Genomic DNA, 5,924 nt, shown 5'->3' with positions numbered 1-5,924 from the left:
TATAATGTATAAGGAAGGGATCCAGTTTCAGCTTTCTACATATGGCTAGTCAGTTTCCTCAGCACCATTTATTAAATAAGGAATCTTTCCCCCATTTCTTGTTTTTGTCAGGTTTGTCAGAGGTCAGATGGTTGTAGATGTGTGGTGTTATTTCTGAGGACTCTGTTCTGTTCTATTGGTTTATATCTCTGTTTTGGTACTGGTACCGTGCTGTTTTGGTTACTGTAGCCTTGTAGTATAGTTTGAAGTCAGGTAGCGTGATGCTTCCAGCTTTGTTCTTTTTGCTTAGGATTTTCTTGGCCATGTGGGCTTTTTTTGGTTCCATATGAACTTTAAGGTGGCTTTTTCCAATTCTGTGAAGAAAGTCAATGGTAGCTTGACAGGGATAGCATTGAATCTATAAATTACCTTGGGCAGTATGGCCATTTTCACAATATTGATTCTTCCTATCCATGAACATGGTATGTTCTTCCATTTGTTTGTGTCCTCTTTTATCTCACTGAGCAGTGGTTTGTTGTTCTCCTTGAAGAGGTCCTTTACATCCCTTGTAAGTTGGATTCCTAGGTATTTTATTCTCTTTGTAGTAATTGTGAATGGGAGTTTACTCATGATTTGGCTCTCTGTTTGTCCGTTATTGGTGTATAGGAATGCTTGTGATTTTTGCACATTGATTTTGTATCCTGATACTTTGCTGAAGTTGCTTATTAGTCTAAGGAGATTTTGGGTTGAGACGATGGGGTTTTCTAAATATACAATCATGTCATCTGCAAACAGGGACAATTTGACTTCCTTATTTCCTATTTGAATACACTTTGTTTCTTTCTCTTGCCTGACTGCCCTGGCCAGAACTTCCAACACTACGTTGAATAGGAGTGGTGAGAGAGGGTGTCCCTGTCTTGTGCCAGTTTTCCAAGGGAATGCTTCCAGTTTTTGCCCATTCAGTATGATATTGGCTGTGGGTTTGTCGTAAATAGCTCTTATTATTTTGAGATACTTTCCATCAATACCTAGTTTATTGGGAGATTTTAGCATAAAGGGCTGTTGAATTTTGTTGAAGGCCTTTTCTGCATCTATTGAGATAATCATGTCATTTTCTTTGAATCTGTTTATGTGATGGATTATGTTTATTGATTTACTTTTGTTGAACCAGGTTTGCATCCCAGGGATGAAACCAACTTGATAGTGGTGTATAAGCTTTTTGATGTGCTGCTGGATTTGGTTTGCCAGTATTTTATTGAGAATTTTTGCATCAATGTTCATCAGGGATATTGGTCTAAAATTCTCTTTTTTTGTTGTATCTCTGCCAGGCTTTGGAATCAGGATGATGCTGGTCTTATAAAATGAGTTAGGGAAGATTCCCTCTTTTTCTACTGATTGGAATAGTTTCAGAAGGAATGGCACCAGCTCCTCTTTGTACCCCTGGTAGAATTCAGCTGTGAATCCATCTAGTCCTGGACTTTTTTTTGGTTGGTAGACTATTAATTATTGCCTCAATTTCAGAGCCTGTTATTGGTCTATTCAGGGATTCAAAGTCTTCCTGGTTTAGTCTTGGGAGGATGTATGTGTCCAGGAATTTATCCATTTCTTCTAGATTTTCTAGTTTATTTGCATAGAGGTGTTTATAGTATTCTCTGAGAGTAGTTTGTATTTCTGTGGGATCAGTGGTGATATCCCTTTATCATTTTTAAATGCACCTATTTGATTCTTCTCTCTCTTCTTCTTTATTAGTCTTGCTAGCAGACTATCTCTTTTGTTGATCTTTTCAAAAAACCAGCTCCTGGATTCACTGATTTTTTGAAGGTTTTTTTGTGTCTCTATCTCCTTCAGTTCTGCTCTGATCTTCGTTATTTCTTGCCTTCTGCGAGCTTTTGAATTTGTTTGGTCTTGCTTCTCTAGTTCTTTTAATTGTGATGTTAGGGTGTCAATTTTAGATATTTCCTGCTTTCTCTTGTGGGCATTTAGTGCTATAAATTTCCCTCTACACACTGCTTTAAATGTGTCCCAGAGATTCTGGTATGTTGTGTCTTTGTTCTCATTGGTTTCAAAGAACATCTTTATTCCTGCCTTCATTTCTTTATGTACCCAGTAGTCATTCAGCAGCAGGTTGTTCAGTTTCCATGTAGTCGTGCGGTTTTGAATGAGTTTCTTAATTCTGAGTTCTAATTTGATTGCACTGTGGTCTGAGAGACAGTTTGTTGTGATTTCTGTTCTTTTACATTTGCTGAGGAGTGCTTTACTTTCAACTATGTGATCAATTTTGGAATAAGTGTGATGTGGTGCTGAGAAGAATGTATATTCTGTTGATTTGGGGTGGAGAGTTCTGTAGATGTCTATAGGTCTGCTTGATGCAGAGCTGAGTTCAAGTCCTGGATATCCTTGTTAACCTTCTGTCTCACTGATCTGTCTAATATTGACAGTGGGGTGTTAAAGTCTCCCATTATTATTGTGTGGGAGTCTAAGTCTCTTTGTAAGTCTCTAAGGACTTGCTTTATGAATCTGGGTGCTCTTCTATTGGGTGCATATATATATAGGATAGTTGGCTCTTCTTGTTGAATTGATCCCTTTACCATTTTGTAATGGCCTTCTTTGTCTCTTCTGATCTTTGTTGGTTTAAAGTCTGTTTTATCAGAGACTAGGACTGCAATCCCTGCTTTTTTTTCACTTTCCATTTCCTTGGTAGATCTTCCTCATCCGTTAATTTTGAGCCTATGTGCATCTGTGCATGTGAGATGGGTCTCTTGAACACAGCACGCTGATGGGTCTTGACTCTTTATCCAATTTGCCCGTCTGTGTCTTTTAACTGGGGCACTTAGCCCATTTACATTTTAGGTTAGTATTGTTGTGTGTGATTTTGATCCTGTCATTACGATTTTAGCTGGTTATTTTGCCTATTAGTTGATGCAGTTTCTTCCTACCATCAATGGTCTTTACAATTTGCCATGTTTTTGCAGTGGCTGGTACCAGTTGTTCCTTTACATGTTTAGTGCTTCCTTCAGGAGCTCTTGTAAGGGAGGCCTGGTGGTGACAAAATCTCTCAGCATTTTCTTGTCTGTAAAGGATTTTATTTCTCCTTCACTTATGAAGCTTAGTTTGGCTGGGTATGAAATTCTGGGTTGAAAATTCTTTTCTTTAAGAATGTTGAATATTGGTGCTCACTCTCTTCTGGCTTGTAGACTTTCTGCCGAGAGATCTGCTGTTAGTCTGATGGGCTTCCCTTTGTGGGTAACCCAACCTTTCTCTCTGGCTGTGCTTAACATTTTTCCTTCATTTCAACCTTGGTAAACCTGACACTTAAGTGTCTTGGGGTTGCTCTTCTCGAGGACTATCTTTGTGGTGTTCTCTGTATTTCCTGATTTTGAATGTTGGCCTGCCTTGCTAGGTTGGGGAAGTTCTCCCGGATTATATCCTGAAGAGTGTTTTCCAGCTTTGTTTCATTTTCCCCATCACTTTCAAGTATACCAATCAAATGTAGATTTGGTCTTTTCACATAGTCCCATATTTCTTGGAGGCTTTGTACTCTTTTTTCTCTAAACTTCTCTTCTGGCTTCATTTCATTCATTTGATCTTCAATCACTGATACCCTTTCTTCCACTTGATTGAATCGGCTACTGAAGCTTGTGCATGTGTCATGTAGTTCTCATGCCATGGTTTTCAGCTCCATCAGGTCATTTAAGGTCTTCTCTACACTGTTTATTCTAGTTAGCCATTCGTCTAATCTTTTTTCAAGGTTTTTAGCTTCCTTGCACTGGGTTCAAATATCCTCCTTTCACTTGAAGAAGTTTGTTATTACTGACCTTCTGAAGCCTACTTCTGTCAACTCATCAAAGTCATTCTCCTTCCATCTTTGTACCATTGCTGATGATGAGCTGCAATCCTTTGGAGGAGAAGAGGTGCTCTGGTTTTTAAATTTTCAGCTTTTCTGCTCTGGTTTCTCCCCATTTTTGTGGTTTTATCTTTGATGTTGGTGACCTACAGATGCGGTTTGGTGTGGGTGTCCTTTTTGTTGATGTGGATGCTATTCCTTTCTGTTTGTTAGTTTTCCTTCTAACAGTCAGGTCCCTCAGCTGCAGGTCTATTGGAGTTTGCTGAAGGTCCACTCCAGACCCTGTTTGCCCAGGTATCACCAGCGGAAGCTGCAGAACAGCAGATATTGCAGAACAGCAAATATTATTGCCTGATTCTTCCTCTGGAAGCTTCGTCTCAGAGGGGCACATGCCTGTATAGGTGTCAGTTGGCCCCTATTGGGAGAAGTCTCCTAATTAGTCTACATGGGAGTCAGGGACCCACTTGAGGAGGCGGTCTGTCCATTCTTAGAGCTCAAACACTGTGTTGGGAGAACCACTGCTCTCTTCAGAACTGTCAGACGGGGATATTTAAGTCTGCAGAAGTTTCTGCTGCCTTTTGTTCAACTATTCCCTGCCCCCAGAGGTGGAGTCTACAGAGACAGGCAGGCCTTGTTGAGCAGCAGTGGACTCCACCTAGTTCAAGCTTCCCAGCAGCTTTGTTTACCTACGCAAGCATCAGCAATGGCAGACGCCCCTCCCCCAGCCTGGCTGCTGCCTCGCAGTTGGATCTTGGACTGCTGCGCTAGCAGTGAGCAAGGCTCCATGGACGTGGGACCCATTGAGTCAGGCACGGGATGTAATCTTCTGCTGTGCCATTTGCTAAGACCATTGGAAAAGCGCAGTGTTAAGGCAGGAGTGTCCGGATTTTCCCAGTACTGTCTGTCTCGGCTTGCCTTGGCTAGGAAAGGGAAATCCCCTGACCCCTTGCGCTTCCTGGGTGAGGCGATGCCCTGCCCTACTTCTGCTTGCCCTCTGTGGGCTGCCCCACTTTCCAACCAGTCCCAATGAGATGAACCAGGTACCTCAGTTGGAAATGCAGAAATCAGCCGTCTTCTGCGTCGATCATGCTGGGAGCTGCAGACCGGAGCTGTTCCTATTCAGCCATCTTGAAACGGACCTGGTATTTTAAGTTCTTTAAGAAATTGCCACACTGCTTTCCATAATGGTTGAACTAATTTACATTCCTTACCAGCAGCCTATAAGCATTCCTTTTTTTCCACAACTTTGTCAGCTTCTGTTATTTTTTGACTGTTTATTAATAGCCATTCTGACTGGTGTGAGATGGCATCTCACTGTGGTTTTGATTTGGATTTCTCTAATGATTAGTGATGTTGAGAATTTTTTCATATGCTTGTTAGCCATGTGTATGTTTTCTGTCTTCCTTTCTTTCCCTCCCTCCCTTCCTTCCTTCCTTCCTTCCTTCCTTCCTTCCTTCCTTCCTTCCTTCCTTCCTTCCTTCCTTCCTTCTTTTTTCTTTCTTTCTTCTTTCTTCTTTGTTTCTCTTCCTTTCTTCTTTCTTTCTTTTTTTTTCTGAGACAGAGTCTTGCTTTGTCACCCAGGCTGGAGTGCAGTGGTGTGATCTTGGCTCACTGCAACCTCCGCTTCCCTGGTTCAAGCAATTCTCCCACCTCAGCCTCCTGAGTAGCTGGGATTACAGGTGCATAACACCACGACTGGTTAATTTTTGTATTTTTAGTAGAGACAGGGTTTCAGCATGTTGATCAGGCTGGTATTGAACTCCTGACCTTGTGATCCACCCACCCTGGTCTCCCAAAGTGTTGGGATTGCAGGGTGAGCCACTGTGCCCAGCTTGTTTTCTTTTGAAAATTGTGTGTTCATGTGCTTTGCCCACTTTTTAATGGGGTTGTTTGTTTTTTGCTTGTTAATTTAAGTTCCTTAGACATACTGGATATTAGACCTTTGTCAGATGCATAGTTTGTGAATGTTTTCTCCCATTCTGTGTGTTGTCTGTTTATTTTATTGATAGTTTCTTTTGCTGTGCAGAAGCTCTTTAGTTTAATTAGGTCCTCTTTGCCAATTTTTGTCTTTGTCCTAATTGCTTTTGGTGTATTTGTCATG

Source organism: Theropithecus gelada, chromosome 10 (genome assembly GCF_003255815.1).
Source record: "Theropithecus gelada isolate Dixy chromosome 10, Tgel_1.0, whole genome shotgun sequence".
NCBI lineage: Eukaryota > Metazoa > Chordata > Mammalia > Primates > Cercopithecidae > Theropithecus > Theropithecus gelada.
The sequence above is the reverse complement of the archived record's forward strand: the minus strand, read 5'-3'. Positions refer to the sequence as shown.